Below are 24,760 nucleotides of genomic sequence, written 5' to 3' on the forward strand. Positions count from 1 at the left end.
GTACTGAGCACTGGATCAGCACCTATAACCATTAAATCAACAAATAGCTTTTCATCGGCTACTCTGCATCATATCATATTGTGTATTATGGGATTACAATAAGTATTCAATACTCCTTCCCTGTTTTCAAAGGACTTGCATTTATTTATCTTGATATAAATAGTAAATCCTTTTTTTTTTTTCATTTGCAAAATGAGTGTGTTTGCATGATTATTCCAGTTATTTATCCTAGAAGAAGGAAAGGCTTACTGCCTGGATATAAACCTAGGCAACACCCCTCCCTCCGCTATCTGATGGTTGTATCCTCCAGGTCCAGATGGTCACCCCCAAATCAAGGTAATAAATCGCTACAGAGATAACCAACTTGTCAATAAACATTAATTCTGAAGGTGAAATTATCAAGGGTTCCCATTCCTTTCTTAATCTTTTTCCACCCAGCTTTTCTTCCCCAGATAGCCTGAGTCCATTTACCAAGCATCACTGACTTACTATTTATAATAGCCTCCTACCTCTTCTCTTCTTCCTTCATCTTCTACAAGAAATGAAACCTTGTAATACGTGGTTACAACTATATGAAACTTTATGTCCATCGTAGTTTTGAAATCTCTTTCCACTCACCTTCATGGTATCAGTGAAACACATCAGGTTGAACCCTACGACTTTGACAACGTTCCATTGCTTTCTACCTACAAAACTGGCAGTTCTCCAAGGTTCAAGTGAGTACATATTTCAATTTCAGAAACTGAAAATGAAGATTTTATTTTGGTTAAAACGTAAAGAAGATGAACTGTAAACTTCCTACAGCAAAATATGTTGCTCATTCAAGCTAATATTGAATTAATAACATTATAAATCTATAAACAATTGTTATGAATTAGCACATTTTGTGGGGCAATTTGTCCCTTTTTAAGGTAGCCTTCTACTTTAATAAGGGACAATTTGAAATAAAATTGGAGTGAATAGTTAGTGAAACGTACAAATAAAATACAGCCAAATATAACAATTGAAATCTAAAGACAATTCAACCTAAAATGTCCCATGAACTCCAATCCTCCTTTCCACTTTCAGAGCCCAAGTTGCTATAAAGTAGTTATTTTAAAAATTGAGGTAGAATATTCTTACAGTAAAATGCACATAACTTAGTCATATAATTCAATGAGTTTTGACAAATGATTCATGCCTACAAGTGTAGCCAATGCCATGTATGAAGGCATATACCATTTCCATATCCCATAAAGTTTCTTTTTGCACCTTATACTCAATTCTCAACCCCTCCCTCCATAGGAAACTTTTCTGACTTCTATTACCATAAGTTGACTTCATCTGGCCTTTATCTTCATGTAAATGGAATCACACATACATCTCTTATGTCTGGCTTCTGTCTCTCCATATAATGTTTGAAAGATTCATTAATGTTGTTGAGTGTATCAGTAACTCATTTTTATTGTTGGGTAGTATTCTATTGTATGAATATGTCAACATGTGCTTGTCCATTTTTCCACTGAAGGACATTTGGGTTGTTTCAGTTTGGGGCTATATGAACAAGTCTGAAATGAATATTCTTGTACAGAATGTTGTGTGGACATATATTTTCACTACACATGGGGAAAAAGCAAAGAGTGGGATTCCTAGGTTATAAAGTATGTTTAAGGAATATGTATGTGAAGGAATACGTTCCAAATGAAAGAACAAGATAAAAAATCAGAAAAAAACCTTAAAATATAATTAAGTAAGTTACCTTATAAAGCTAAAAATAATGGTCATAAACATGATCACTGAACTTCACAGAAGAATTGATGAACTCAGTGTAAACTTTAACAGAGAGATAAAATATCAGAAAGTACCAAATAGAAGACACAACACTGAAGAATACAGTAACTAAACTGAAAAATACACAAGAGGGGTTCAACAGCAGACTAAATGAATCAAAAGAAAGGGTCAGTGATCTGGAAGACAGGGCAGTGGAACTGACCCAAATAGAACAATCACAAGAAAAAAAGAAGTTTAAAAAGTGTTCATAGGGCTTCCCTGGTGGCGCAGTGGTTGAGAATCCGCCTGCCGATGCAGGGGTCACGGGTTCGTGCCCCGGTCCGGGAGGATCCCACATGCCGCGGAGCGGCTGAGCCCGTGAGCCATGGCTGCTGAGCCTGCGCGTGAGGCCGCAACAGTGTGAGAGGCCCGCATACAGCAAAAAAAAAAAAAAAAAAAAAAAAAAAAAAAAAGTGTTCATAGCTTAAGGGACTTACGGTACAACATCAAGCAAACTAATATTCACAGTTAGGAATCCCAAATGGAGAAAAAGGGTGAAAGTAGCAGAAACTTACTTAAACAAATAATGGCTGAAAATTTCTAACCTGGGGAAGGAAACAGACATACAGATCCAGGGAGCCTAGAGAGTTCCAAAGAAGATGAACCCCAAGAGACATGAACCAAAGTGTATTATAATTAAGATGCTAAAGTTAAAGAATTAATCTTAAAAGCAGCAAGAGAAAAATAAAATGTTGCATACAAGTTAACCCCCATAAGACTGTCAGCGGATTTTCAGTAGAAAATCTGCAGGCCAAAAGGGAGTGGCATGATATATTCAAAGTGGTACAAGGAAAAACAAAAAAACAAACAACTTCCAACCAATAATAATCTACTTGGCCAAGATATTATTCAGAATTGAAGGAGAAATAAAGAGTTTTCCAGACAGCCAAAGTAGAAGAGTTCATCACCACTGAACTGACCTTACAATATATATTTAAAGGACTTCCTTAATCTGCAAAGAAAGGGCACTAATTAGTAACAAGAACATATGAAAGTATAAAGCACACTGGCAAAGGTAAAAATAAAGGCAGTGGATTAAGCACTTACAAAGCTAGTGTGAAGGAAAAAAGTAGTAAAAGTATAACTGTAATGATTACTTAACAGATATTCAAGATAAAAAGATGTAAAATATTATATCAAAAACAGTTTGGGGAGGGTGGAGTAAAAATGTAGAGCTCTAGGATGTGTTCAAATTAAGTCATTATCTACTTAAAATACTCTACTATAAATATAGGTTGTTATGTGTAAGCCTAATGGTAAATACCAAGCCAAAACCTGTAGTAGATACACAAAATATAATGAGAAAGGAATCTAAGCATACTATTACAGAAAGTCATCAGACCACAAAGGTAGAAAACAAAAGAAGAGGAAAGGAACAGAGAAACTACAAAGCAACCAAAACACAATTATCAAAATAACAGTAAGTACATTCCTATCAATAATTACTTTAAATGTAAATGGACTAAATCTGGCAATCAAAAGACACAGAGTGGTTGAATGAATAAAAAACAAAGACCCATCTATATCCTTCCTACAAGAGACTCACATCAGATGCAGGGACACACCCAGGCTGAAAGTGAAGGGATGGAAAAAGATATTCCATGCAAAGAGAAACCAAAAGAAAGTTGGAGAATCTATACTTATATCAAACAAAATAGACTTTAAAACAAAAGGAGTCAGTCCAAATGAAGATATAATATGTGTAAATATTTATGTACCCAGTATAGGAGCACATAAATACATACTGCAAATATTAAAAAACCTAAAGGAAGAAACAGTAACACAACAATTGTCAGGGACATTAATGCCCCACTTACATCAATGGACAGATCATCCAGACACAATAATAAGGAAATACTGGTCTTAAGTGACACATTAAATTAGACGGTATTAACAGATATGTACAGAACAGTCCATAAAGATGCCAACATAGAGAATGGACTTGAGGACATGGGGAGGGAGGAAGGGTAAGCTGGGATGAAGTGAGAGAGTGGCATGGACTTATATATACTACCAAATGTAAAATAGCTACTGGGAAGCAGCTGCATAGCACAGGAAGATCAGATCACTGCTTTGTGACCACCTAGAGGGGTGGGATAGGGAGGGTGGGAAGGAGATGCAAGAGGGAAGGGATATGGGGATAGATGTATACATACAGCTGATTCACTTTGTTATACAGCAGAAACTAACACAACATTTTGTAAAGCAACTGTACTGCAATAAAGATGTTAAAAATAACTAAATGAATAAAAATAAAAGCAATATGCATTCTTCTCAAGTGCACATAGAGCATTCTCTAGGACAGATCACGTTAGACCACAAAACAAGTCTTAACACATTTATGAAGACTGAAATCATACCAAGAATCTTTTCTCACTATAGGTAATAAACTCTAATCAGTGACAAGAATAAAACAGAAAAGTTCAAACGTATAGATTAAACAACTTGCTACTGAACAAGCAATAGGTCAATGAAGAAATCAAAAGAGAAATTTAAAAGTACCTTGAGAAAATGAAAATGGAAATACAACATCGAAACTTATGGGATGCAGCATTAATTTGGTATCCTGCTACTTTACCAAATTCATTGATTAGCTCTAGTAGTTTTCTGGTAGCATCTTTAGGATTCTCTATGTATAGTATCATGTCATCTGCAAACAGTGACAGCTTTACTTCTTCTTTTCTGACTTGGATTCCTTTTATTTTTTTCCTTCTCTGACTGCTGTGGCTAAAACTCCCAAAACTATGTTGAATAAGAGTGGTGAGAGTGGGCAACCTTGTCTTGTTCCTGATCTTAGTGGAAATGGTTTCAGTTTTTCACCATTGAGGACAATGTTGGCTGTGGGTTTATCACATATGGCCTTTATTATGTTGAGGAAAGTTCCCTCTATGCCTACTTTCTGGAGAGTTTTTATCATAAATGGGTGTTGAATTTTGTCAAAAGCTTTCGCTGAATCTATTGAGATGATCATATGGTTTTTCTCCTTCAATTTGTTAATACGGTATATCACATTGATTGATTTGCATATATTGAAGAATCCCTACATTCCTAGAATAAACCCCACTTGATCATGGTGTATGATCCTTTTAATGTGCTGTTGGATTCTGTTTGCTAGAATTGATTAATGAAAGAAGGAAATAACAAAGAGAACTAAATAGAAGAGACACTAAGAATGTAATAGAAAATAACAAAAAACCCCAAAGCTGATTCTTTGAAAAGACAAAGGAAACTGACAGATATTTAGCTAGACTCACCCCCCCCAAAAAAAAGAGTGCCCAAATAAATTCAAAAATTAAAAAGATATTACAACTGATACCATAGGAAGGCCACGGATCATAAGAGATTACCATAAATAATTATACTCCAACAGAGTTGACAACCTAGAAGAAATGGATAAATTCCAAGAAATGTACAACCTTCCAAGACTGAATCATGAGGAAATAGAAAATCTGAATAGGCCAATTACTAGTAAGGAGATTGAACCACAAACCTCCCAACAAATAAAAGTCCAGAACCAGATGGCTTCACTAGTGATTTCTACTAAACTTTCAAAGATGAATTAATACCAGTCCTTCTCAAACTCCTCCAGAATATAGAAGAGAACACTTCAAACCTCATTTTATGATTCCAGCATTATGCTGGTATCAAAAGCAAAGACATCACAAGAAAATAAAAAATTACAGGGCAATATACTTGATAAGCATAGACAGAAAAAATCCTCAACAAAATACTAAGAAACCAAATTCAACAATGCATTAGAGGATCATACACCATGATCAAGTGGGAATTATCTCAGGAATGCAAAGATAGTTCAACATTTGCAGATCAATCAACATAATAGAACATTTTAACCAAATGAAGGATAAAGATCATTATCTCCATAGATACAATTAAGCATTTGACAAAATTCAACATTCATTTATGATAAAAGCTCTCAACAACATGAGTATAGAGGAAATGTACCTAAACATAATAAAGGCCCTATGTGACAACCCCACAGCTAACATTACATTCAACTGAAAAGCTGAAAGCTTTTCCTCTAAGACCAGGGAGAGGACAAGAATACCCATTCTCACATTTTTATTCAACATAGTATTGGAAGTCATAGCCACAGCAATAGGAAAAAAATATAAAAGGCATCCCAATTGGAAAGGAAAAAGTAAAACTGTCACTATTTGCAGATGACATGGAAAACCTGAAGACTCCACCAAAAAACTGTTAGATAATAAGTGAATTCTGTAAAGTTGTAGGATCAATGTACAAAAATCTGTTGCATTTCTATACTCTAATAACAAACTATAAGAGAATTAAGAAAACAGTCTCATTTATGAATATATCAAAAAGAATAAAATAATCAGTAATAAATTTAACCAAAGAGGTGAAATACCTGTACACTGAAAACTATAGAACAAAGATTTAAGAAATTGAAGATAACACATATAGAAGACATTCCATGATCATGGACTGGAGGAAATTAATATTGTCAATCTTAAGAAAGAAGACCTAGAAGTTCACACTCCTGGATTTCAGACTGTATTACAAAGCTATAGTAATCAAAACAGTATGGTATTGGCATTAAAATAGGCACAAGAATCAATGAAAGATAACAGGGAGCTGAGCAATAAACCCACACAAATATGGTCAGTTAATTTAGGACAAAGAAGCCAAGAATATAAAATAGGGAAAGGACAGTCTCTCAATCAATGGTTGTTGGGAAAACAGGACAGCCATATGCAAAAGATGGAAACTAGACTCTTATCTTACACCACACATGAAAATTAACTCAAAATGGATTAAAGACTTGAATGTATAATAAGACCTGAAACCATAAAACTCTTAGAAGAAAACAGGTGGTAAGCTCCTTGGCATTGGTCTTGAGGATGTTTTTGGATCTGACTTCAAAAGCAAACAAAAGCCAAAACAAACAAGTGGGACTAAATCAAACTAAAAAAGCTTCTATGCAGCTAAAGTAATTATCAACAAAATGAAAAGACAACCTACTGAATGGGAGAAAATATTTGCCAAACATATATCTGAGGAGGAATCAATATCCAAAATATATAAAGAATACATAAAAGTCAATAGCAAGAAAAGCCAAACATTCTGAATAAAAAGTGGTCAGGGGATCTGAATAGACATTTTTCCAAATAAGACATACACATGGCCAACAAGTCCATGAAAAGAGTCTCAGCATCCGTAATCATCAGGGGAAGGCAAACCAAACCACAGTGAGATATCACCTCATAATAGCCATTCTAACAGGTATGAGAAGACAAGAGATAAGTGCTGGCAAAGATGTGGAGAAAAGGGAACTCTTGCACCTTGTTGGTGGGAATGTAAGTTGATGCAGCCACTATGAAAAACAATATAAAGTTTCCTTAAAAAATTAAAACTAGAGTTACCATATGATCCAGTAGTCCCATTTCTGTGTATTTATCTAAAGAAAATTTAAAATAATGCTGCAGTGAACCTGGAGTGCATATATCTTTTTGAATTATTGTTTTAACAGCCAGGAAATGGAAGCAACCTTTTTGTCCACTGATGAATAAATGGATAAGGAAGAAGTCACACCAACACACATACACACCCACACCCACCCATATGATCTCACTTATATGAGAAATTTCCAACAACAACAACAAGAAGCCAAACTCCTAGGTACAGAGAAGAGGTTGGTGGTTGCCAGAAGCAAGGTACGGGGGCAATGCGTGAAGGGGGTCCAAAGGTACAGATTTTCATTATAAAATAGATAAGTGATGTAATGTACAGCATGTTGAGTACAGTTAATATTTCTATGAGAGTAGATCTTAGAAGTCCTTATTAAAAAAGAAGTATTGTGATAGACATTAACTTATTTTAGTGCTCATATTGCAATATATACAAATATAGTGTTATATGTCAATTATACCACAATAAAAAATAAATGTTGAACAAGTTACTTAACCTCAATTTCATAATACATCAAAATATCAATGTTCTAGAGCTGTTCTGAGAAACAAATGACATCCTACATAAGAAATTTGACACAATTATTGATATATAATAAGCACTCAACATTCTCATTCTACTAAACAGTGCGGTGAAAATTGGCTATCCATATACAAGAAATGAAGTTGGGGTTCTAGCTCATGACAAACACAAAAATTATCTCAATAGACCATAGACCTAAAATGTAACAGCTAAAATTATAGAATCTTGGAAGAAAACACAGAAGTAAATCTTTGCAATCTTAAGGTAGGCTATGACTTCTTAGCTGTGACACCAAAAGCACAAGCAATAAAAGGGGACTAAAAGTTGGGTTTCATGAACATTGAAAACTTTTTTTTTTTTTTGCTGCAAATGATACAGCACTATCAATATAGTGAAAAGACAAACCACAGAACAGAAGAAAATATTTGCAGTTGATAAATCTATTAAGTGTCTAACATCCAGAATATAAAGAATGCTTACAACTCAACCACAATAGAACACAAAAATTGGGCAAAGGATAAAAATAGACTTTTCCAAAGAAGATATACAAACGGACAATAAGCATATGAAAATATGCTCAATATCACTAGGGAAAAGAACTTAAAAACCACAATGAGATAGCACTTTCCCCCCACAATGAGGGCTATAGACAGATAGAGGACAGGTGTTCGCAAGGATGTGGAGAAATCAGAACCCTCATACGTTGCTCGTGGGAATGTAAAATGGTACAGAGGTTTTGGAAAGTATTTTTGCAGTTCCTCAAGTGGTTAAAAATAGTGTTACCACATGATCCAGCAATTTCACCCCTAGGTTTTATACTCAAGAGAACTGGAAACATACATACACACAAAAACTAGTACACACTTATATTCAATGCAGCGTTATTCGTAATACTCAAAATGTAAAACAATTCAAGTGTCTGCCAACTGATGGCTGGGTAAACACAACGTGTCATATACATTCAATGGAATATTATTCATCGGTTAAAAGGAAAGGCGTACAGATATAGGTTAGAATATTGACAGACCTCAAAATTATGCTGAGTGGAAAGAAGCCAGGGACAAAATACCACACACTGTATGATTTCATCTATTAATGATGCTTAGTGCAGGGGGAGGGGCAAATAGAATGATAACGGGAACAGATTTCTTTGTGGGGTGATGAAAATATTCTAAAATTAGATTATGGTAATGGGTGTATAATGCTCTAAATATATGAAAGTCCATTCATTTGCATATTTTAGTCAGACAAAATTTAAGATATGTAAATTATATCTCAATAAATCTGTTTTAAAAAGGCAAACAAAATATTCTTCAGTGCTGCAACAGTCAGAAACTTACTGTCATAACTGAGAAAGGCATTAAAGGTTGACTTATGCTAACCTCACAATACCTTGTTGATCCTTAAAGATATACATTGTGGAGACATAAAATAAGCTTGGGAAAGTTATATAACAAGATTTCTAACATGTTTTTCCACTTTAAAAAACTAGTGCTTGGGCTTCCCTGATGGCGCAGTGGTTGAGAATCCGCCTGCCGATGCAGGGGACATGGGTTCGTGCCCCGGTCCGGGAAGATCCCACATGCCGCGGAGCCTGCGCGTCCAGAGCCTGTGCTCCTCAACGGGAGAGGCCACAGCAGTGAGAGGCCCGCGTACAGCAAAAAAATAAAAAAATAAAAAACTAGTGCCATTTTTTATAATAGTTCCCATTATGTTATATATCTGTGTGTGTGTGTGTGTGTGCACGGCGCACACACGTATGTAGATATATTAAAAAATTTAATGTGTTTAAAAAAATCTTCATATTATATTTTAGATTTTTTTTCTGTTAAAATTGACCACCTATGCACAAGCATCTACATTATTCATGTGAAATTGATGTGAGGTCACTTGCTAGGCTCAGTGGGCAATATATTTAGCAGAATAAGTCTGCTACCTGTTTAAAGAGTGAAATATATACTCACTGCAGGATGTAGTCACCAACTATTTACATGATTTTAAGCCCTTAGTAATAAAGCAATCATGAATTTGTCATTTTACTAGTTTAACCATGATACTTCAAAACTTCAAATCCTGCTCTCAAAAACTTCCTTTAATTTATTTTAATTAAAAGGCATCCCAAGAGGGCAATACAAATGCTTGAAAGTTTAAAGCTCTGTTCCCTTTGCTACAACTAAAGACGTGTTCTTTTCCCTTCTCTATCAAATGAAGTGCACTTCTGAGATCCACAGTGGCAATTATATGATGTAGTCTTTAAAAAGAATAGTTTGATATGACCAAAGAAAACAGGCGTTTTGGAAAGGCCTACCAGAGACCTGAAAACAGAAAAAAAAAAAAAAAAATATATATATATATATATATATATATATATATATCGATGATAATCTTCTAGTGTGAAGTGTGTATCATTTCTTTTTGTAATGATGTAAAAATAAAATCCATTAAAATTTTAAAAAGAACTTTTAAGATTAAGAAAATGATACTAGCAGCATTTGAATCCATCCCTATCACAATGCAATATTCAATCCAAAATGCTGCCTCCTTATAGAAAAACTGCATCGTAAATACTTAGGATGCACTCATGCCTAAGGCGATGTACAATCATCTGCTCTTTCAGAATTCAGTTTTGAGTGCCTACTCTGTGCCCATTTCTGTTCTAAGTATGCAGCATACGGTGGAGTTCCGGGACTTTATTGGTTCAAGCTCATAGTTTACAATGTTCCGTAGAGACACTCATAGCAGGATGGGAAAAAAAGAGTTCAAAGCTAAGGTGATAATGGAAACTCATGTGGACAGTGTAGGGGTAGCCAGCGCAGAGGGTGTAGTCAAGGAGACCCACTCACAGGAGATAGGCTGAAACCCAAAACCATCACCCGGGAAGGTGAACTAGGAGGGGGCAGAGAGCACAGAACACTCAGGGCTGGCAGAGGACTGGTGGTGAAGAGCCCTACGTGGGGAAGGCTTACATTGTTCACAAAGGAGAACGAAGTGGATTCAGAGGGTGTTGGCCTGGAACCAGGTGAGTTTAGAAGTAGGCCAGTAGGGAATCACACTGACTTTTATTAGTCAGGGTTAGGATGTCAGGTTTTATTCATCTCGAGACTGGAAGCCCCTGCTGAGTTTTGACGAGGTGCTACATAATCTGATTTACACTTGAAAACCATCCCTCCTCAGCTCTGCTGAGAACAGACCTCAGTGAGTGACCGCAATAAACACAGTAACAGGTTAGGACGCTATAGAGGATGTGGGCCGGGCCTGAGCGCCAACAGTGGAAATGAAGACATATTAAGGATACAGAGAACATTTACATTCTCCCACTACCTTAAATATAAATTCAAAACGTTTAAGTAGCAGATTCAAAAATGCCAAAATAAATTATTTTGCATTCTGAATGCAAATGAAATTCTAATGCATCACCAAAGAAGCAGTATAGCAAATACACAGTATGAACTGACAGGTCACAAATAAAGAAAAAAGACGACATAAATTGAGTTTTCCAGAAAAAGAAAAGTATTTTTTTTTCCTAACCTATATGTCAAAATATAATGGACTATGGAATAATGGATTTGGTCACTCTATTAATTTCAGTGCTTAGAAAGCAATTATATACCATTATATAATGCTTATGAGTGAGACGAGCAAAATGCAACCACAGGCCCAATGCTCCTTTTAATGCAAGTTTTATTATCTTTTTCATTTAAGAAATCACTGTAAAGTCACACATTATTCAAAATACAAAGAAAATAAAAAGAACTGTGATTAGAAAGGGAAATATATACAAGTTTTCTGTAAATTCTTTACTGCAATCAGCCACTGAACTTAACTTTGAATTTAATAAAGCCAAGAAACCAAGAATGTATGTTTGGCCACATACTTCTTACTGTCTGATCATTAAGACCATCAGGTTATAAAGAGTAGACTGATTTTCCTGGCGTAAGATGATGGAAGAATGGCAAAGATTAACCAGAGATGATGACTTTAGATTTTCAGGTCGGTAGTGAAGAGGTGAATATTTCCTCACCTCTGTGCCTGAGGTTCAGGAAGACCTCAGTGATAGCGTGGGTTTGGTTCCAGACCCTCCACGATAAAGCGAGTGGCACGGTAACGTGAGTCGCACAAACTTTCTGGTTACCCAGCGCGTGTAAAAGTTATGGCTTCACCATACTGTAGTCTACTAGGTGTGCGATACCATTATGGCTAAAACACAAAGTACATACCTTAATTTAAAATACTTTATTGCTAAAAAGCGCTAACCATCTTCTGAGCCGTCAGCAAGTCACAGTAGTAATAACAAAGATCCCAGATCACCGTAAGGGATATAATAATAATGAAAAAGCTTGAAACGTTGTGCGGATTACCAAAATGTGACACAGAGACGTGAAGTAAGCGAATGCTGTTGGAAAAACGGCACCAATAGGCTCTCCCCACTGCAGGGTTGCTGCAGACCTTCGAGCTGGAAAAGATGAGCCACAGCTGCAAGGAGCAAAGTCAAGTGAAGCACGATGGAGCGGGGTGTGCGCCTGAACAATCATTTCGCTCCCGGCCTTGAAGGGCTGGCTCCTTGCTCACAGCGTGGCCAACAGCGCTTTGGCAAAGAGCACTTGAGTGATGGATCTTGTGGATCCAACACGGTGGCTATGACGGGTGGAAAGGGGGCTGGAATTACCCAATTTCCCCTAAGATGCCAGCACCTCAAAGGAAGACACCACAACTGCCCCCAGAACGCCATCGTCCCAAGGGAAAGAGACACCGTCTCCCTCGGGACATAGTTATCACAGGGCTAGTGGCCAGAGTTCCCCCCCGAACACCATCATCTGAAGGGGAGCAACTACCCTTTTCCCTAGGACCCCAGCATCACAAGGGGATCAGCAGTCCCTTCCTGGCAGCCCTGAGTGGAGCTGTGCTATCTACATCCTTCCCTGTCTGGCCTCTACCACATCTCCCCATAAATTTGTGAGATAATTCTGAGCTTCAGAACACACTCCCTTCTGCAGAGTAAGGTTTTTGTTTTGTTTTGTTGCTTTTAAGAAACAGGTGAAGCCTTTCTGAACCCACGTCTCAGCTGAAAGTGGTGTCGTTTGCAAAGCAACCACCTTGGGGTTTAGCGGGATGAACGGAAGTCATGTATTTGTACCACAGTATCGTTGCATTTGCTTCTTTGTTTAAAATTTAAGAGTCTCCTTTGCTCGTGCTACCGTTTGAACCCCTCTACTCAGGATTTGCAGGTGGTCTCAGTTACCTATGTTAGGGGTAGCATTTAAGCTTGTTCAGCTTCCTTTCTGCCCAAATTTCTCCCTGCCTCAGTCTCCTGGGTCACTCATCTGGGTCCCTGCAGGTGGGCTTGTTCCACAGCCAGTAAGGACCTAGGTCTGCTGCAGAAACATCTACTCTCTCCATCCTTGGATCCTGGGCAGGACTCCCGCTCAGGCAGGTTGGGATAGGGGTGAAGCATCTATATTGCACACAAATTGGCTCAATAGATATTAACTTGAAATGGAAAAAAAAAAAATCATCAGGTGGTTTGGTGGTTTCCAATGTCCCTTTTGGTTCTAATACTTATTTATGAAGGCATTAAAACAACACAACACAACCTGATATATTCAATTACCAAAGAAGACTTTGGCTTACGTGCCAAAACAGACACAGCTTTGTATTCTTTTTCCCTCAGATCCCGGAGTAGATACAGGTCATTTTAACCGAGGGTCAGAGGGTCCAGTTCCCACCCTCTTTGACTCACCACTCGGTTGAGTTCCTTGGGGAGTAGCTTTTCTGTAGCCAAATTTGAAAACAAAAATGCGGAATACTATGCCCCTGAGACCACGGGACACCGAAACCCTGCGTGACACTGCAGAACAACCGAATAAAGCCACGGCCTCATAGGGACTGATTTAAAGATATCAGCTCCCACCCTGGCTGCTCCAAGGAAACCAAGATAGGGCCTCGTGTGCTGTGTTCACACGCACACACCTCCGAGAAATGTACACGTGTGCAGAGCTCCTCCTAATAGCCGTAAAAGCAATACCAGTCCGAATAATTAAACTTGATTCAGCTTCATATGCATCAGTAGTCTAAGCACTTTAATAAACTTATTTAATCTTCAGGACAACTCAACAAGATAGACAATGTTATTATTCCCATTTTAGAGGTGGGGAAATTGAAGCTTAGCTGAGGTTAAGTACCTAGCAAAATGTTAGCTTTAGAAGTGAGCCTTAACTTCTAAACACTAGATAAAACATCTTAGAAAGTTACCTAACTACATAATCTACTAGAAACATCTTAATCTAGTAGCAGATTAGTAGCTGTTACATAGCCTAACTTAATCCAGTAGTAGTGAGATACTTACTCTAGTTACCAGATAGCATAATCATCTAACTACGTCATCCAATGACTTAATCTAACTGCTAGAGACCAGACAGAACATTCAAGAGGACTAGGAAGTCTGTCACCCAAGCAGTCTGACTCCAGAGCCCAGCGGCCTCATCACCTCTCCTTGTTCATGCTCTGGGGAAAGGTTCAATCGAGGAGAACAGGGTAGAACCCCTAAGGGAGGGCTTAACCTTTATTCACAACCTGTAATTTTCTCCTGTGACATTCTGCACTGGAAATGTTCATGAAAAAGCCAGGACACGGATAAACCCACATTTCAATACCTAGTCACTTTCCTTCTTCAGTCAACAGAAACTTAAGCAATTTATCCAGGATGCTAGCAGAATAAAATTCCAGATTTGTAGTTGACAAAAAGTAATAGAAAGTGATTAAGCTCACAATATTACCAAGCCCTTTAGAGAAATTCAACATTGTGTTCAGCAGAGGACGTTTCCTACTTTTTTTTTCATATGTGTAATGAAAGGCAAAGATCATTAGAGCAGAAATGTCAAGTTAGCTTTGAAACACGATCGCAGTGTTACCAGTGCAGAGCTTAAATAGATACTAATGATATGTTAATTGGTTAATTGCACATTTTAATAACATACTTACAAAGCCACAATTTCTTGATGTTTAAATAACATAATTGTGTGTCAGTTTTGTTTTCAGTGAACGAGGAAATGCTTTCATTCACCTACACATGTCTATGTAATTAAGTTTTGGCTTTTCCTCCCCGAGCTGTAATTGATCCCAATGTCTTTATTAAACAGGAATCATCTTCAGTAATCTATTAGTCCTCTCTCTGAGGACTAGGTTGTCGTTCAGGCTTTCAGAAAGGTGGACAGACCCTGGCTGGGATGCTGGTCCATATACAAATGGCATTATTGTCCCCTCTCTGGGACGTAGCAAAGTCCAAAAGCAATCCCCGTCTTGCCAAGTAATCACACAGAAAAAAATAAATTATAATTCTCGGAGGCTGTATGGCTTGCATAACTTGTCCAACAACATATGCAGCCCTATCCTCGTGTCATTTAAAATGCTTTCCTGTCAACCTGAACTCAGTTCTATTTTTAAATTGCCTTTTCTACAGAAGTTACAGCGGTTGTTGGAAAAAATGGTTTGATTATACAAGACCTGTTCGTCTACAGCCGTGTCACTTAGGGATGTGTCTCCCTGAAATCATCTAAATTCTCTTCAAAAGTTTAACAAAAAAAAGTGACCTATAAAAGTTGTTTTTTCAAGACATCTTCACCGTGAAATACACCAAGAGATACGTGATACACAATTAAAGGTTTTCTTTTATGGTCACACTAAGAGAAATAAGAACATTTCCTTTTTTTCAAAAAAATTCTTATTCTTATATTATTTGAAACCTCTCAAGTAAAGACAAATTTGGGGGTCTGTGGACTTTGGGTGTAATCGGAGCGTTGACTGATATATAAAACTATTATCAAAAGCAACTTTTGGAACTTCCCTGGTGGCGCAGTGGTTGCGAGTCCGCCTGCCGACGCAGGGGACGCGGGTTCGTGCCCCGGTCCGGGAGGATCCCACGTGCCGCGGAGCGGCTGGGCCCGTGAGCCGTGGCCGCTGAGCCTGCGCGTCCGGAGCCTGTGCTCCGCAACGGGAGAGGCCACGACAGTGAGAGGCCCGCGTACCGGGGGGGGGGGGGGAAGCAACTTTTATCTATTCAACAAAAACTTATTGGAATGACTTCAAAAATCTGTTTCTCCCTTAAAAACTTGATAGTGATAAGTTTTGTCCATAGGGACAAGGATTAATAATATGCAACACGGGTTAATTTACACACTGGGTACATCTCAATTTGTGGCACAGACAGGAACCTCGTGATTGGCAATGGTTGTACCACCCTCTCACTATTCTCTTATTAAATTCTACTGCATCAGAGATAATTCTGAAACGAAGGAGATCTAGAGTTAAAGAATATTTCTGGTATTTAGCAGTTTCCTCTTTTCTTTAAACGCTCAGCTCTCTTAGTGTCCAAGAATGTGATGGCAAGAACTTGAGAGCTGGTTTCTGTAATTCATACTTCATCTCAGAACGGGAAATCTGTGGCAGGGTCGGGTTCCAGTGGAGCGAGGCTGTTTCCAACTAAAAAGAATCCAGGCCTTACCCTGATGAGAATTCTGAAGTTAACATCAGGGACTACAGACTTCCAGCTCTCTTGGGCGAACTTCCATGCCTGTGCTACGGAATAGGTCATCCTATGGAGGATGTTGACTTGCAAGAAGAGGTGATTCAGTGATTAAACAGGTATGGCTTAGATGATCAGGAGGTCTGGGAAGGACAATGGGAAATGCTCTGCCTTCAAACAGCCGCTGAAGATTCAGACAGCTTGTGTGACATATGATAACCTGGCCCCGACCGTGCTGTGTCCTGTAGTTAGTAAGCTGGACTCAGTGTATCTTCGCTTGATTCAGTTGCTATGTGCTGTGGAGATTTCTGGGTCAAAGAAGTAAATAATCAGAAAAGAGTCCACTGCTCAAGGTGTCATCACACCGGCTGCTTGCACGTTGGCGTCCCTGAAACATCGTACAAATAGTAGGAGACCACATTCTACAGGTACGCTCTGAAAGGTCAAGAGGGGTCTGCAGGGCCTATGTAAGGCATGGGAGGGTCTCTTCTAACTTGAAAGGGGTGAAGCAGTGTGGTGCTGTGTACATGCAGTGGCCACGTGACTACTGAAAGTGATGGATATAAAACCGGCCATCCTCTCCTCTCTGGGTCCAGGATGGCCTAGCCACGAGGCTCTCTCTGCACTAAAGGAAGCAGTAGTAGTAAAAGAGTCCAACCTTGGAAGTACTGAGCCGGGGTTGAGTCTTGCCTTTGTGCTAGTCAGAGGCTGCCGTATGCAATTCATGGAAACTCTCTGCATCTCGGTTTACTCATCCATGCCACGAGGAAGAGCAAACCGAGATTTGGTCTGTGTCTGCTCTAGAGCAGGGCTCTCCGAAATTGCCCTCATGTGATAGCACACGAAGTGAAATAGCAATTGTCCGGCACACTGCAATAAACAGGTGAGCCTCTCTGGTGCTGCAGACAAGGAAAGCAGGCTGTTTCAGGCCACAGCTGCTGCCCAAAGGGTGCAGGGTATCAACCTCTTCGATTCCACAAACACGGCAGGAAACCCTCCTCTCCGGTACCGTGGTTCCTCCTCGTACGTGTGCACGTGCAAGGCACACACACTGGTTAGGGCTCGTATTCAGAATCGTTACTGATATTTGTGTAATTACTGACCTCTCTCGTGCTCACTAGATGCTTTTGTGAAGCAGGGAGGATGACTCTTTGTCCAACTCTACACGGAAAGTGATTTGTACAAATTCCCTGGCTCTATTATTTGGAAAATGGCAATGCTGGGCTATGTGGTCTATAAATGTCTGTATAAGCCTATATAAGGCCTATAAGGTCTTCATCGATGACATCATCCCAGAAATGAGTGGATCTCAAACTTCTGCCTGTATTAGAGTCGCCTGCTGGGCTAAGCCATGGATTGCTGGGGCCAAAGTGGCTGATTCTGTCAGCCTCAGATAGCACCCCAAAATTCTAACATGTTTGCTGGTGATTCTGATGCTGGTCTGGGTACCACCATCATAAATCCGTGCGTCTATACACAGGGTCGGGCTTCATAAGAGGAGTACTGAGACAACAGGAAAAGACTTGGGACTCCAAGGTGCTGGATAAGGATGAGAAAAGGCAAGCTCGCTGGCTTCTATAAAACCTGACAGAGTCTATCATGTCGCCTTTATTGCACTGCTTGCATTTCTCTCCTCTCTAACCCCATCATCATACACTCAAGAGTCCATCCAATTTTTACCTATGCAGGGACCATCCAACATACTGGATACAGGACTATATTTGCACCAGCTCTGTTTCCCCCGTGCAAAATTAACTGTTCCATCTATGTCATTACCTCCGTATTTTCATTGTTTGTGATGTTTAAATATCTGTCTGGCTGCCTTTCTCTCCTGGTTTTTTATGACAGTAACAGTGTCTCCAAGTGACAATTACAGGGTCAGGAATATAGTCAGTGCTTAACAGATGGCAGATGAGTCAGAGAAGTCATTGTCTTTGACAATGTAGTCAAGTTTTCATCAAGATACCAAGAGGAATTCTGGTGTTTTCATGTGTGCGTGGTATTTCTTAGGTGGGAGGGAAGCCAAAACCTGGAAGCATCAATAAAGAAATTGATTCTCATTCGTGAAAATCAAAATGGGATTTGGACAATATCAGGACTCAGGTAGAGGAAGTGAGGAAAAGTGTTGCTTTGTTCAGAACCACGGGCAGGAGAGAAGGGTCCTTCGGGGTCTTCGGTTTGTGACTGAAGGGGTGAGGAAGAAGGTGCCTTCCAGGAAAGGTGCGATTATGTAGGGGTTACAGCACGTCACTGGCACAGACCCAGTGGTGGCGGAGGGCTGGAGGCTTTCGTTTATCAGCAGTTTGTGGCAGCATCTTTGTGATGGAACAGGGGAAACTTATCTATGAAGAAAGAACGCTGAATTCATTACCAGGAAACCTTATTTCTCTTTCTGGCTGTGCTCACTTTTCTCAGCTGCAAAATCAGGAGGTGGGGTAATGATCTCCTGGGTCCTTTCAGCTTTAAGCAGGAGTTGTTCTACCCAGATGTGTTGGGAAAATGTTCCGCCTTCCCGCCCTTTTTCTGTGAAACGTGGATACGCACCTTTGGCCTCTGTTGATACAGATGAAAGTGCTGTGAAGCTATGAAGTCCTGTGCTTACATCCATAGGATGGCTCCAGCTTATTGACAGGGGATGAACCTTACATTTTAAAGAGCTGCTTTGCTCTGTTGAGTTTGTGACCAAAGCTTGCTCTCAGGTAACCCTTCTGTGTCAGTATATGTATATAACTACCGTATGTTGTTAAGTCTCCGACAGAACTCTGAGCCTGGAGTCCGTCCCGTATCCCAAGTACTTTTAAGGAAGAAGGGAAACACGTGAGTACAAAACCCTGGAGTTAATTACGAAGCATAGGGAGAGGTCACCAGAGGTAGGTTTATGACCTTTGAAAACTGCCAGCCTGCTGTAACTTAATTGCGGTTAATTAAGGCTTTCAGATTCCACCTGTATCCGATTCTTTCTTGTTCGGATCCAAAGAACATCTCAGAGAACAGTTTACTTCCCTTTGGACTCATCTGTAGGGTGTGTGTGGTTTTACCTATAGAGGACACGTTTATCCCCCCGGCAAGTGTCTGGCGATGCTCTGGTAAGCAGTTCTCCGACTTTCCTCCGAGAACACATCCTTTTCCCTCCAGGCAGCACTGCAGGTCCAGGCTAAGGTGAGACAGCAGTGCCACACGGTCTTGGCTGTGGGGTCGGTCCCAGGACCCAAGCAAGACCATTCGCTGCCGTCACTGGCACCGAGAAATCAAGACCAGATGTTTGTTTCCTTAGAAAAATGGTGGACTTTTTCTTGCTGTATTTGAAAGAGAGCAAATGCCACGCTGGCCACTGCATGCCGAGGAGAGGAGCCTTTTGAACAAAAGCTGAGCCAAAAGATGGGGAAACAGAGCTGGGGCAACATTGCTTGAGCAACGATAAACAGCCAAGCTTCCCTTCTCCTAGGGTTTTTCTGCGACACCATCCCACACATTTTTAAGTTTTATGCGTGATCCAGTTTGGGGGAAGCTTTTGGTCATTTGAAACCTAAATAGTGTTAACAAAAGACCTGCTGGTAAGAGTCAAGGGATACGCTCTCCTCGAGGCTGAGGTGCTTGGACCTTTGCCCCAAGTCACTGGTTGACACCGTTTTGGGAGGTTCTTACGCTTAGTGGGGAAAAAAGTTCCATGAAACATTTCAAGGTTTTTTCAGCCACTGGGTTCAATTAGTGAACCCTGATATAATAATTTCTTTAAAAAATACAATAGATCCACGTACCAGAACACTTACGTTTACGTGCATATTCATTTGACATTTATGTAAATTTAAGTAGTGGATTGTTTTGATACAAAGGGAAAACATACACAGAGTATTTATCTTCTACACAGAAAATATAAGTACAGGAAGTTCACAGAAGAAATGAAATGATAATTTCATGTTGTCTTTCAGGGGACAGTAATGTCACAGGGTGAGTTTCTGAGCTTTGTCCACAATGGGCACCGAGTGTGTCAGCTCATTTCCTGAACCCAGTGTGCGTGCTGGACGGTACGGTACTTAAATGAAAAACTAAGACGTTGTCACGCTTAAATATTCACTAAACGACAATGCTTCACAATGATGTGACTGGATTACAGTCAGACACATTTCCTCACAGCTCAGGGGTGTTCAGAAACACCAATATGTGGCCAACAGTTCAGAAGTTAAGCAAGATTTCAAGTATAGTTGAATTTCAGCTTATGAGGGAATAAATATTTACGCTATATAGGGCCTGAACGGAAAATGCATTAGCTAACCAATCTGTGTACCAGCTAGAGTGGAAACTCCAAAGGACATGCAATGCTTATTATCCCCGTGGACCCCAGGAAACACCACCACTCCACATTCTTGCCTGTTCTGATTAACCAAGGGTCAGTCAATAGCAGCCACTGAATTAACTGTCTTTCCTTTGAGGTTGCAAAGACTTTTGAAGCATTCATTCAATCAGTTCCCAAATTAGCCAACAAGGACCAATTTAATGACATGCAGGTTCTTCTGTGGCCATGATAATGTTTTTGTCCTTTGATAATGTCAGGTATCTGTCACGGTAAAGGGAAGAGGCAGTGCAATTTCTTCGAAGGAAATTTGGAATTAACTCTTAGGTTACTTAAGGGAGTATGGTGACACCATTCAACAATCGTGTGTTGCACAAAGGCTGGTACCAAAATAAAATCCTATTTTAACCTAGCTTTATTTTATTGACTAGACACTTTCAAATGTGTTCCCACTAAAATTCTAACACGATACATCTCGGGAATTCATGACATCTTAAATTCAGTTTCATGTCCTTACTAACTAAAAAAAAGGAGGTGGGGGAGAAACGGGTGTCATCATTAATACAGCATATCAAGTTGTAAGTCTCTGAAAACGTGCAAATGCTTCTAATGGCACAAGAGTTTAAGGTATGTGATAAGACAACTAGGATCAGATAACTATACCGCAGCTGGGTTTGGTTATGCAAATGTTTCGAAGTAAATACATGATCTGAGCCATTAAAGGAGGCTATATTTTCCCTCGAGTCCCACATAGGAATTACGTAAATTTATTCTGAGCACTGGGTTCCGTCACCTCACGTGCTTTGGGATTTTGTATGAATTCAGAGGGGCCGGTATGAATGGGAAGGTGGGTCCCCTACCTTAACAAGGATCCGTCAGTGCATTAGGTTGAGAAAACACCCCCAGTATAATAAAACAGTGTCTAGAACTCAACTTAACAATTTCAAGATAGTTTTCGGACATAATTCTTCTAACTGCTTGTGTCCTACAGGAAAGATGGCATATTACTTAAAAACAGTTTTCCAAGTGGTTTAAAAGTCCTGTGCTTGCCAATATTCAATTATTTTTTCCTTAATAAATGGTCCATTTTTGAGAGAGCGGGGGAGGGGAGAGAGAGGAAGGCAAGAGAAAATGACATCACTCTAACGCTTCCCATTACTGACTACACTTGAAGCATGTTTCTCTTCTCTAAAAGCTTGGAAATTTATGTTTTCAATCAGATAACTTAGAAGAAGAGGACAAAGTGATCACCCCCCTTTTTTGCTGCTCTAAGTCTCTGCTCTTGGAGCCCTTTGTGAGAAATCTCTTGAAAATTTGATACATGGGATTTTACCTAAGTAAAAATGACAGCAGGTTAACATATTTGTACAACAGAAGAAAAGTAGGTGTAAAATAGAAGTGAGAATCATTATCCTGTAAAAGGTGTTTGCAAATGCTCTAACAAACGACTACACGTCAGAACAAATGTTTGTCAATATCCACCATCTCGGCCCCGAGATTCAGTGACTGCCAGCGTTTCCGGCAACACGGAAGCAGCACATCGAGATTGAGCTCCTTGATGCATCCTCTTATTTGCATTCTGAACAGAAATGAGGTTTTGCTAAGGCTTAGTTCTGAAATTCTGCATGTGAACCCCGAGTCATCGGACCTTTCTGCCCTTTTCCTGCAAAGCAGAACCCGTTATCTGATCAGGGACACCTTCCACTCCAGAGGTGGTTCTTCCTTTTACACACCATGTCAGGGACTCAACTCTGACGTCAACACTTTTCAAACTGCGGAGTGACAGGATCAGCAGGAAGCAGCGACTGTACGTACACTCTGCTCGCTTCCTCGGCCGCTGGTTTCCAGCTGCGGGTGGTTTAGCAAGCCCTCCCCCTCAGGGTCCACTTGTCCAGAGAGGGTCTGGGGTTGCATGTGGAATGGGGTTGCCACTGGAATTTGGTGGAGGAGGCCAAAGATGCAGATAAACATCATACAAGACGCGGGACTGCCCCCAGAAACAAAGAATTATCCAACCCCTAATGTCAGTGGTACCAAGACTGGGAAACCCTGTTACCCCATGGTTCCTGGGGACTTGGGAGTGGTCGTTTTATCTTACATGTGAACCTATAACTGGCACTCGCAGTTTACTACTCACCACTCTTTTCTATACTTTTGTAATTATGTGATTATTTCACACCAACTCCAACACTTTCAAGAAGCATCTATTACTAGGCACTTGTGTTAATTATTCAAAATTACAGAAAACAAAAATGAAAATGAAGCTTTCATGATTTCTAAAGCCAGTCATCAAATAAAAAGTCTTTGAAAACACAATGGTAAAAAAATAATAAAAGTGGTTACACAATATCTTTGCCAGACTAAGCAATAGTGGAAAATGCAAAGATACTTTGAGGAAATGTCCCCTGCTATTTGAGCAAGACATTTTCTAGAAAATGATTCAAAGCAGGGGATGTTTTTCTTAGTATTTCCCCCAGATATGACAGTGGGTGGCTCTTATGTTTCTGTTGTTTTATTTAACATAGTTCCTCCTCTGACTCCCCTATTCAGTTTTATAGGAACAAAGAAAACTGTGAAATCTGGGGGAAATGTCTGAAGATGTATGATCATCCCTGAGAACTGGAGAAAGAATAATGAAGTTCCCTACTTCATCCACTCTTAGGAGTCATTCATTTTGTGTACCCACCAGGGGTCAGAAAAGGCCATTAAAACTTACACAATGGTAAATCTAAATTTAACATGAATTGTGTTTATAGTACATACAATTGACATTGACAGATATCTCGCCAGTCCCTTGGAATTCTGCGTAAATATGAAAGGTAAATCAAAAATATGTGTGTAGTCATGTTTAAACATTATAGCAAAAGAAAAAAAATCTATGTGTTTGGAAAAACTAACAGTGCTTTGAAATTATATAAGAATTAATGATTCTAAAAGGTCTAGAGCTAATAATCAATTTAGAAATCAAGTTTTAACAAAATAACCTAGATATAGGCTTTCAGCCTCTTACCACTGATGGTGGCTTTTCCATATTCTGGATTCATCTAACACTGCCTCTGGTTCTTTGAACTGAACGATTCTCAAACACAGATTGTGGAAGGTCATAAAAGCCCACTGTTCCTTTGATCTATAGCAGCAAGTCAGTGAACGTGTCTCAAGAGGTGGAAGTCTACCCTTTGAATCCCAGCACGTGGCAGTGAAATTAAATCCAGCTTTACTCCGCACTTATTAAACTAATTTATCATCAAAAGTAAATGGAAAGAGGAAACGGAGAAATAATTCATTGGGCTAGAAATTCCACTTACTCCTCCAACAGGTTTGCTTGATAAAAGCATTACAGAATCAAACTTTAAAAGTTCAGGAAGAGGGCTTCCCTGGTGGCGCAGTGGTTGAGAATCCGCCTGCTGATGCAGGGGATACGGGTTCGTGCCCCGGTCCGGGAGGATCCCACGTGCCACGGAGCGGCTGGGCCCGTGAGCCATGGCCGCTGAGCCTGCGCGTCCGGAGCCTGTGCTCCGCAACGGGAGAGGCCACAACAGTGAGAGGCCCGCGTACCGCAAAAAAAAAAAAAAAAAAAAAAAAAAAAGTTCAGGAAGATATTGTCTGGATTATTAGGTCTCACTGGGTCATCTCTCTTCAGGAGAATTCTTGCCTTCCTGATAAACTTGCATGTTTTATGTTTCCCACCCTGCCTCTGAGCTAAATTTAAACAACAGCAATTATAATCTAGGTCTGTGTTCCAGAAGAAGCGGCGAACCAGCTAACACAGTCACAGGTGACTGTCAGGACGCCTCCTCCTCCTCCCGAGTTATAAATAGTGGTGAATTAGAATAGACGCTTCGGTTTGCACCTTGGGGTTCTTCAAAAACGAAAAAAAGAGCATATTAATATAATAAGCAGCAAATTATCAATATTTATATTGCCAAATAATAGTTGTTTAAAGAACTCAATTAACAAATGTTAATTGGGGTTTGTTAATCAATTAACAAACCCTTTCTATACAATGCCTGGTTAAGTACTTAATATAACAGTGGCAAGCGCAGGCTGTGATCCTACTGAACTACTCCTCGTGTATCAAGGATGCTCCCTTTTTTTTGTTTTTGTTTTTTTTGCGGTACGCGGGCCTCTCAACTGCTGTGGCCTCTCCCGTTGCGGAGCACAGGCTCCGGACA

General features: G+C 39.6%; 1 protein-coding gene across 4 annotated transcripts in view; it reads left to right on the top strand.

Annotated features, from left to right (window-relative positions):
* CSMD1 (CUB and Sushi multiple domains 1) overlaps positions 1-24,760 on the top strand; it is a 1,661,506-nt gene that overhangs the window by 904,334 nt on the left and 732,412 nt on the right. The gene's annotated exons all lie outside the window — the stretch shown is intronic.

Source organism: Kogia breviceps, chromosome 20, assembly GCF_026419965.1.
Source record: "Kogia breviceps isolate mKogBre1 chromosome 20, mKogBre1 haplotype 1, whole genome shotgun sequence".
Lineage (NCBI taxonomy): Eukaryota > Metazoa > Chordata > Mammalia > Artiodactyla > Physeteridae > Kogia > Kogia breviceps.